Source organism: Schistocerca americana, chromosome 8 (assembly GCF_021461395.2).
Source record: "Schistocerca americana isolate TAMUIC-IGC-003095 chromosome 8, iqSchAmer2.1, whole genome shotgun sequence".
In the NCBI taxonomy this organism is placed as follows: Eukaryota; Metazoa; Arthropoda; class Insecta; order Orthoptera; family Acrididae; genus Schistocerca; species Schistocerca americana.
This window is the reverse complement of record NC_060126.1, coordinates 433,035,519-433,046,546: the sequence shown is the minus strand read 5'-3', so window position 1 is coordinate 433,046,546 and position 11,028 is coordinate 433,035,519. Positions and strand designations below refer to the sequence as shown.

General features: G+C 40.4%; 1 non-coding gene across 1 annotated transcript; it reads left to right on the top strand.

Annotated features, from left to right (window-relative positions):
- The first annotated feature begins 7,958 nt into the window (after positions 1-7,958).
- Positions 7,959-8,033, top strand: Trnas-cga. The gene has a single exon. It is a non-coding gene; the product is annotated as a tRNA-Ser (tRNA).
- The last annotated feature ends 2,995 nt before the right edge of the window (positions 8,034-11,028 follow it).

Below are 11,028 nucleotides of genomic sequence, written 5' to 3'. Positions count from 1 at the left end.
TCCATTTTCAACGAAATTATTTTTAGGTACTAACCAAAGCAGAGGTGAGAGATCATTTTGAATGGTCACAGTGGAGTTGTGGGCGTGGAGGTGTCCCACTGAATATTTACAAAAAAATGTGACTGTAGGCTTCAGTTTGGAACGTCACTTCCCCTCATACGGTAGGCATTCCCCTCGCAGCGCCCGTCCACAACCCCTACCACTGCCGCTCTCCCCACGCGTGCCCTGCCCTGCCGTCTGCGCACCGACCACGGTTGTTCTGCTGCCACCGTCGCGTATCTCGCGTAAATAAGATAAGTGCGTCTGAGCTCCTTCCTTTATCCTCTCACTGGATTAGGTTTTGAACCTCTTCTGATGTGCTCGCAGCGCATAGGGAGCGAGTTCACAACTTTAAGTGACAGTCTGTATGTTCTGTCAGGTTCAGGGAACGTTTATGATTTCGCAGGATTACAAAAAGTCATCAACTGCAGAACAAAAGCTAAGTTTACCTTAACAGCTCCGTCTCATTTGCGTAAAAAATCAACCTTCGCCGTCATTTATTTTTTTAAGGACCATGTGACACTAATATGCTGATATCCTTAGACGTAGTAGAGAACACACCAGAACATTCTCCACAATAAATGGACCAAACCATTGCGGCTTGTTACCACAAGCGAGCAACCTCTCACCCATTCGATAACCGTTGTTGCGTGCCAAACCAGACCTTCTCTTAAGGACACGGCCAAATTTTATTACGTAAATAAAAATGTAAATATTCGTTTGTTAAAAGTCTTAAATCCCGAAAAGTTCTTCACCGATGGCTTTGAAATTACGGTAAAACGTTGCATTCAATGAGCAGTTTCATCCACCTCCACTTACTTGAGCGCCAGCTTATAACCTATAAATACATGTTTAAATACTAAAGGGTAACATCGTTACCGGAAACCTCGAGAAGTCCTTGACCAACTTTCTTCAAATTTTTACAGGACAGTCTAATAAATATTGAAATGGACGCAGTCTGTATGTTTTTTTTAACAACAACTTATAGTTTTTCACTTAAACCCGACTGTGAAAAGAAAACGCTGTGCTTTGGTCTGCTGAGAATATGTGCGGTTTTGTATGCTTTCTCGCAATCAGTACTAAGCTACTAGGGTATTTAAACAATTAGATACACACGCCGTTGCGCTGCTTTTTTCTCTTCCTTGCAGTCGGTTTTCACAGAAAACAGAAAAGTTGTAGTTATGGTTTATCAACTTATGATTAGAATACTACTATGGGATCTGAATTTGCAAAGACAATAAACAAGGCTCAAGGTCAAGAAGAGGACAAAGGGGGGGGGGGGAGGAGGTTATGACGTATATCCAGTGCCCATACATATTTAACAATTGCGAAACAATGCCAGGTTCGCTGGTAATAATATATGAGTAGAAAAATGATCGAAATTTTACATCTTTACGTACAGTACTAAATAAATTGTTGTAAAACTGACACAATCGTGATTCATAAACATCTTCCAGGCTATTAGGGCAAGTACGGAGACACATAGAAAGTAATTTTCCCGTCATTCAGTACGCGACTTCGCACTGTCCTCTTGGAACTGCAGCTGCTGAACCCCGTAGAATACGAGAGGTATTGTGGCCAGTCAGAAGCTTGTGTGGGAACCTAACCTGAGCCAGGTGCGCCCAATTATGAGGATATCAGAACACAACTACAGACATCAGACTGTAACATTTCTGTAGCCTCTGCTATCTGTTAGGCTGGGTATTAGCTTATTACGTGTGGGGTAACATTCAATATGATTCACTAAATGAGTTTTGCGATATAAAGACACTGACTTTTTTCGAAATTATGTTAATGTCTCATTCACTAAATTACTAAAATTAGCTTTCCTTTCTATAAACAGTAGGTCATTACTATCGATAATGTGAATTTGTAATTTTTTTACTTTAGAGCTACCAAGCAACACCGTTCAAAAATCGAGAGTTACATTTCTGTAAATGGAAATACTGGCATTGTAACGTTCTTATTTTCTTGCTACTTATTTTGAGAACTGTCAGTTAGCAACACTAACCACATGACAGTGTGTTTGGTTGGTACGTACATTAATAAAATTATTCTGGCACGAATGTGTTTCTTTCGCGCTCTACGTCATTGTTATGACAATGAGACAGCGGCGTCCTTACATTTGAGTACCTGGGTGCAACAAGATCGTTAAACGGCTAACGCTGTTATTGCGTAAACGCGTGCATTGCATTCTTCAAACATTTGACTGTCGTCTTTAAAGAAATTAGTTCCGTATGACGTCGTTACACGACAGGAGCTCTTTGGAAAGAAGATCGCGTGCATCGCTTTTGTTGCAGCCATGACTTTAATTCATTGTTCACAAACGCAGCGCGGCCACATGTTGAAGCTGGACGCTAGTGATGAATATGTTACTTCGGAAGAAGAAGTTATTGTTGATGACAATGACAGTAACTGTGTAGGGTTAAAACGAGAACGCAATTCGGAAGGGTGGAAACTAAATGTTGCTAAGAAGCTTCGAAATTCTGGCAAAATGTACAGGAAAGAAAATATCAGCCAAGAAGTACAAGCCAGTTGAATCGTGTTGCAAGAAGTGGTCTGTGTTTTATTTGTTCATTTTTCTCTGCCATGCCTTCAAATGGACAAAGTTTAGTATTACATAGCTCTGCTCATTTTTTTGTTGCAATCTATCTAGATGCTGTCAGCGTTTACAAATCGATCAACAGAAGCAACTGTTTGCTGCATTTTGGGATAGTAGTGACAAATACTTCAGGATGCGATTTGATGGGATACGTATACCACAAACAATGGATTCCTAAAAATAGTTCGCTAGGAATTTTTACGATCTGTGCTGCAGATTTCTGAAATGAGGCTGAGATCAGTACAAAATAAATACAGATAAGTATGATATGTTAACACTGACTTACCCATGTCACAAATATTGTTTTAACGTCTGTAATATTCTCTTCAATAGTCGGATTCAGTAAAAATTATTTGGGGTGGTTCTGATATGTTCCAGGTGCTATTCCTGAAGTCAAAAGGGGTAAACACGATAATCAAACCAAGAAGATAGAAAAAAAGTTTGGCATCATGTTGAAGAACATTGGTCCCAGTTCCCTCATAAGGACTCCCAATACAGCTTTGCCAGCACCAAAAGGATGTATTTTGATAATCCTGAATTAACTATTCATAAACTTTATATATGTTTTAGGCAACATTTTTATGAGTTAGAGGGGAAATCACTTAAAATGAAGTACAGCACTTACCACAGGCATTGGAGGGAACATAGTCAATATTCTTTAAGGCAACCAAGATCAGTTAGGTGTGATTTTTGTGCTGAGTTTGATGTGTTTTTGGCAAAAAATCCTGAGGACCAATGTAAAGTTAAATATAACCTACCTAAGGCATGTGCCAAAGGCAGATTTGATGCAAGAAATTAAATCTGTCTCTGACGATATGATTCTCTTCTAGAATTTAATTATGCCCAGAACGTGCCTGTACCTAAATTAAATATAATGTTACAGTTTTACAAACGACTTCTTTCGTTGTATAATTTTAATATTCATTACCATAATGATGGTAGCAGCTCTTCCTGCTATTTCTTGGAAACAGAACCAAGAAAAAAACCACAGTCTGTGTGTTCATGTTTGTATGATTTTATTCAGAAAGTGTTGGCCATATATGTGGACGTGAAGAAAGTTGTGTTTTTTCCGATTCGTGTGGTGGAAACAACAAAAACATTACCGTCGTTATGTTTTCATCACGGCTGGCCAAACATCTCAAGACTGAAACTGAACATATCTTCTCTGTTAGGAGTCACTCCTACAACTAGTGTGAGCCAAATTTTGAAAATATGGTACACTGGTAAACAGAAAGTTACTGCTGAATATGTGAAAAGGATGCAAGAGTGCAGAGTGTACCCCAAACCATTCAGTGTCACTGATGATGCTTCCCTGATAAAAGACTGGTCAAAGGCTCTTGTTCTAATGCTTTTTAAGACACCATGTGCCAATGTTTTCAGATTTAGCATTCAGAAATGTTATCGTCTACACTTCTCTCCAAGGGTTGTGGTATCATGATCACATACATGTACTCCAGTATATCGACAATTTACTATTTTCATTCACAGTTCCCCTTTTGTAAGTTTCACTGACCTTGTTGTTGTTGTTATGGTCTTCTGTCCAGAGACTGGTTTGATGCAGCTCTCCATGCTACTCTATCCTGTGCAAGCTTCTTCATCTCCCAGTACCTACTGCAACCTACATCCTTCTGAATCTGCTTAGTGTATTCATCTCTTGGTCTCCCTCTACGATTTTTACCCTCCACGCTGACCTCCAATACTAAATTGGTGATCCCTTGATGCCTCAGAACATGCCCTACCAACGGATCCCTTCTTCTAGTCAAGTTGTGTCACAAATTTCTCTTCTCTCCAATTCTATTCAGTACCTCCTCATTAGGTATGTGATCTACCCATCTAATCTTCAGCATTATTCTGTAGCACCACATTTCGAAACCTTCTATTCTCTTATTGTCTAAACTATTTATCGTCCACATTCCACTTTCATACATGGCTACACTCCATACAAATACTTTCAGAAACGACTTCCTGACGCTTAAATCTATACTCGATGTTATCAAATTTCTCTTCTTCAGAAACGATTTCCTTGCCATTGCCAGTCTACATTTTATATCCTCTCTACTTCGACCATCATCAGTTACTTTGCTCCCTAAATAGCAAACCTCATTTACTACTTTAAGTGTCTCATTTTCTAATCTAATTCCCTCAACATCACCCGAATTAATCCGACTACATTCCATTACCCTAGTTTTGCTTTTGTTGATGTCTATCTTATATCCTCCTCTGAAAACACTGTCCATTCCGTTCAACTGCTCTTCCAGGTCCTTTGCTGACAGAATTACAATGTCATCGGTGAACCTCAACGTTTTTATTTCTTCTCCATGGATTTTAATACCTACTCCGAATTTTCCTTTTGTTTCCTTTAGTGCTTGCTCAATATACAGATTGAATAACATCGGGGAGAGGCTACAACCCTGTCTCACTCCCTTCCCAACCACTGCTTCCCTTTCATGTCCCTCGACTCTTATAACTGCCATCTGGTTTCTGTACAAATTGTAAATAGCCTTTCGCTCCCTATATTTTTACCCCTACCACCTTCAGAATTTGAAAGAGAGTATTCCAGTCAACATTGTCAAAAGCTTTCTCTAAGTCTACAAATGCTAGAAACGTAGGTTTGCCTTTCCGTAACCTATTTTCTAAGATAAGTCGCAGGGTCAGTATTGCCTCACATATTCCAACATTTCTACGGAATCCAAACTGATCTTCCCCGGGGTCGGCTTCTACAGGTTTTTCCATTCGTCTGTAAAGAATTCGTGTTAGTATTTTGCAGTCTTGGCTTATTAAACTGATAGTTCGGTAATTTTCAGATCTGTCAACACCTGCTCTCTTTGGGATTGGAATTATTATATTCTTCCTGAAGCCTCAGGTTATTTCGCCTGTCTCATACATTTTGCTCACTAAATGGTAGATTTTCGTTAGACCTGGCTCTCCCAAGGCTGCCAGTAGTTCTAATGGACTGACCTTAATTTGAGAAATTAGCCAAAACCAGGAGTAAATCTTGCTAAAAAAAGAGGTATCTTATCATTGTGTACATTTTTGAAACCACTTAGCTGAGAGGCTTACATGTGTCCTAAAGACGGAATGTGTGATTAATGATGCCCCAAATAACATGTTACATGTGAATCAGAATCTGAGGACTAAAGACTGTGCAGTAACCATAAAAATAATAGAGCTAGAACATTTGTAAAACAAAGATGGTGAACAGTAAATATTCTATGCAGTAACAGCGTTAATTGACTTTCTATAAATGTCAATATTTATATTTATGTCATTAAATATGACTAGATGTTATGCCAAAACATTAGACATATTCATATTCTTGATAATAAATCTGTCCCAGTGCATTAGTGTTCTATTAAATGATTCCTACACTTTCATAACTTTGAGGTCATTTATCTCAATTTGGCATTTTTCCACTAACGCTCTTGTTGCACCTAGGTACTCAGTTATCAAGCAGTTTTATAATGTTAAATACGTATACTGTTGCAGACTGGAAAAACTTGAAGTGGGCTTGTATCGTTAGTAAATGTTATTGTAAGTTTTAGTTTCTTTATCGGGACAAAACCACGCACGAAAATCACGAATTATGTTCATTTTAATTAATTAATTCAGTAGAACTGTACTACATTTTTTATTATTCATATTATATTTAGTTCAATAAATACATAAAAAGCTGCATGGTTTTCTGAATTATGAACTGATTGTTTACCATGTAGTACCAAGTTGATACTGTATGCAGAAGTGACTCACTGTAACACACTGTGGGTAAACTGGTCTGTAGGGTAAAACAAATTGCAGCAATAAAATATTAAGCACGAAAATATCTGTTAATTTTATTACTCCAATATTCAGTAACAGAAGATAATAGTGACTATGAATGGCGTCTGCTAAATGAATAAAATTCTGCCATTTCTTCTGTTGGCTACATTTCGTCACACTGGCATGATTATTAACAAATTAGGTCGCTTAATTAAGGAGCTGACTTATTTCAAATGTGCACAGCTCAGTATTATATTACCAGAGTTCGACACGCTTAGCAAGTGAAAGATTTCGTGGTAGTTTGACAAGCATCAAGAAGGACATTGTCACATCACTGGAGCGATGTAATCATTTCGAGTACAGTCTTTGCAACTTGGGTATCTTAGGGAATTATGTGAAGGAAAGAAATATGAGCGCAAGGGAAAGAGAGAATGTTGGGGATGATCTTAGTCAAACCGATATTACTTGCAAGAATCGTATAGACCTTTGCATAATAAAAGCAGTATTCTATTTGTCTTATTATTCCACTTGTGAATATGAAGGATCCGTTACTCTCTCTCTCTGAACACATCGGCACATGACGCCGTGGCAGCGCGTAAGTATATATATATATATATATATATATATATATATATATATATATATATATATATATATATATATATATATATATGCCTTCGTCTCTCACAAGGAACCCTTTGAGTGTGAGGTCGCAAATTCATTCTATAGTAAGGCTCATTTGAAAGTGTTTTGTTAACAGTTATGACAGTAAAAATATTAGCTGCTAATGAATCACCAAGTGCATCAGAAGGGCGAAAGAAAACGAGTGTCCGGGAAGTATGTATTACAGTTCACAAAATGGACATCGTCGACATTCCGGAAATGTTTAAAACAAACCATTAACTTGCGCCATGAACACCGAATGAAAAATGGCGCGCCGCACTGATCACAAAGGTTCGCACCATTCAGATCGAAAGCGATCTCCTTTGAAGTTACAAACCCTGCAAAACGTTCAGCTAGGTATCCACTCTTAAAGAATGCGTATATAATCAGATTAAAACTGTGTGCCCGACCGAGACTCGAACTCGGGACCTTTGCCTTTCGCGGGCAAGTGCTCTACCAACTGAGCTACCGAAGCACGGCTCACGCCCGATACTCACAGCTTAACTTCTGCCAGTACCTCGTCTCCTACCTTCCAAACTTTACAGAAGTTCTACTGCGAACCATGCAGAACTAGCACTCCTGAAAGAAAGGATATTACGGAGACATGGCTTAGCCACAGCCTGGGGGATGTTTCCAGAATGAGATTTTCACTCTGCAGCGGAGTGTGCGCTGATATGAAACTTCCTGGCAGATTAAAACTGTGTGCCCGACCGAGACTCGAACTCGGGACCTTTGCCTTTCGCTGTGGCTGTGGCTGTGGCTAAGCCATGTCTCCCCTATATCCTTTCTTTCAGGAGTGCTAGTTCTGCATGGTTCGCAGGAGAACTTCTGTAAAGTTTGGAAGGTAGGAGACGAGGTACTGGCAGAAGTAAAGCTGTGAATACCGGCCGTGAGTCGTGCTTCGGTAGCTCAGTTGGTAGAGCACTTGCCCGCGAAAGGCAAAGGTCCCGAGTTCGAGTCTCGGTCGGGGGCACAGTTTTAATCTGCCAGGAAGTTTCATATCAGCGCACACTCCGCTGCAGAGTGAAAATCTCATTCTGGAAACATCCCCCAGGCTGTGGCTAAGCCATATCTCCGTAATATCCTTTCTTTCAGGAGTGCTAGTTCTGCATGGTTCGCAGGAGAACTTCTGTAAAGTTTGGAAGGTAGGAGACGAGGTACTGGCAGAAGTAAAGCTGTGAGTACCGTGCGTGAGCCGTGCTTCGGTAGCTCAGTTGGTAGAGCACTTGCCCGTGAAAGGCAAAGGTCCCGAGTTCGAGTCTCGGTCAGGCACACAGTTTTAATCTGCCAGGAAGTTTCATATCAGCGCACACTCCGCTGCAGAGTGAAAATCTCATTCCGTATATAATCATATTGTTGTAAGGAGGTGATAAGAACTGATGGAATGTGATGGAATTCAACTGAATGAGAATCAGTCTGTCGTGGAGCTTATCATGAAATGGGCTGTCCTTTATGTTGTAGCTGCAGATAGTGCGAGAATATGTTTTAAAGACATCTGGAGGCCGAATGTGACCAGTGGTTCCAGATGGTGTGAATTGCAACGTCACACACTTTTCAGGAGAGATGGGTTGCTCTAAAGGAGTATGATTTGTATACGCAGACCAGGAATCAAGCAAAAGCAAGTTATTCTGACCAGTTATTGGCCTAAAGCAATGCTCGTACCATAGTTGTAGTTCTCTTCGCCAATTTTTCCACTCTTCCTTGCTGTGACGTAAATATTCCTTACTGCCCTTGCAAGATAACACACACGAGACAGAATCGTAAGGGGCAGAGCACCTCCAAGTTCTCGCGGCAGAATAAATAACTTTCCAGCCAATTTACCATCCAGATTAACAGTCGACATACGAATGGAATGTTGTGAATTTTCATTACAATTGAAAAAAAATCATCTTTAATAACTGAACTAAAATTTTGTAAAATCCCTGTGTTAAGTTGTAGCCCATATTCCAATAAATAATCTGTAAAAAGTTCAACTTCCTACCTCAAATACTTTGTGAGGAAAGATGTAATTTATAAGCGTTATTTTAATATTGCAAGTATAGGGCGTTCCGGAGCCCCTTAAGGCCGCGTTTTTCAGCAGGAGAAAGCACTTGCAGCTTGGCTAGTAACGTATGTTTCATGACGATCATCTGCTATGGTATAAATGTCACACGGAAGTGACAAGGTTTTGTGAAAGCACTTTGTACTTGATTTGTCAATCAGTATAGTATCAATAGAAAGAAAATTTAATACGTTGCCTTTGATATCGCTTACATACTTTTATTATGGTTGTGGGGGTCGCCAGATTATTTTTAGTTGGAGAGGGGTCGCGCATTCAAAAAGGTTGAAAAACACTTCGTTAAGGCACTGATGTTCGCTCCGATAGCTGAACGTCAGCGTGACGGACTGACGTCCTAAGGAGTCCGGGTTCGATTCTCGCCTGGGTCGCGAATTTTCTCCCCTCAGGGTCTGGATGTTATGTTGTATTCATCATCATTTCATCCCCATCCGGCGCGCAGGTCACCCAATGTGGCGTCGAATGTAATAAGACCTGCACCAAGGCGGCCGAACCTGTTCCGTAAGGGGCCTCCCGGCCAATGACACCAAACGCTCATTTCCATTTCCATCTTGATACTACCCTCTTCGTACTTCTAACTTTCAGAGTTCAGATGCATTTTCTCTTCAAATAGCGATTGGTCTGGATTGAAAACAAATTCCTTACTGAACAGTGAGATAAGTTTGTTTATCTCATCTACAAATTTTCGGTGTAATTCCGCAGTTTTCTGTGCATCGTCAAGTCGACGCTTTGTTTGAAATTTCGTTATCTTACGCCTTCCAATTCAGTAGCATTGTTTGAAGTTATGCAATCATCCACTGCATCCCTAGAAATCACTTTAGGTTAGGTTAGGTTAGTGGTGTTTAACGTCCCGTCGACAACGAGGTCATTAGAGACGGAGCGCAAGCTCGGGTTAGGGAAGGATGGGGAAGGAAATCGGCCGTGCCCTTTCAAAGGAACCATCCCGGCATTTGCCTGAAACGATTTAGGGAAATCACGGAAAACCTAAATCAGGATGGCCGGAGACGGGATTGAACCGTCGTCCTCCCGAATGCGAGTCCAGTGTGCTAACCACTGCGCCACCTCGCTCGGTACAAAATCACTTTAATCTATGTCGCCTGCAGTTTGATGTGGTTAACGTAGTAGGTCACTTCATGCATATCCTGTAAATTGTATCGAGCAGCCTTGAAAAGCGCAAACACCAGTTTGTGTAACAGGTGCGCCTTGCCATGAATAAAATGTTCCGAGCTATTACGCTGTGGTCTGATGGATTGGGCTTCATTGCGGAACATTTTATTAATGGTGATATTTACGGCCGTGAAACTTTGTGTTTTACAAGTGCACTTTGTCCTTCCTTGAGCATCCGTAATTTTTCTTAGGCAAGACACGTTTATGTTACTCCGGACATATTCGGAATGTGTTCATAATTATTTTGTTACTATGCTCAGTTATGTCTAGTACGCGCTCTTTGGACAACGATTGTCCTTTACTACGTTTCACTGGCGACGGGGTTTGTGGTTTTCTGTTCGACAAAGATGAACTACGTGATTCTACAGCTACTTCAATATATCATTCACTTGTTTTGCACATAGCGACATCACAGTACTCCTCATGTACATTGTCCGCACATTCGAGCGTACACGACACCACACATTCCACTGACTCATCTTGCAGAAACGTTAATGTTTCGTCTGCCACTTCTTTCTCGCTGTGCGAAATTCGTTGGGTTCCTTTCTAACGAATTGTTGATGCAATGCAACGTAGATATAATGCAATCCTTGCCTTGTTTATTGTTACCATTATTCTGCTTCGTATCAACGCCGCTAGCACTGTAGCACTGTTGTGAGTTACTCATCGACTAAGCAGTTCAGCTACGCTCCATAACCTCATGCTGTGCTCACCAATGGATACCTCCATTCCCACCCCCTGTTAC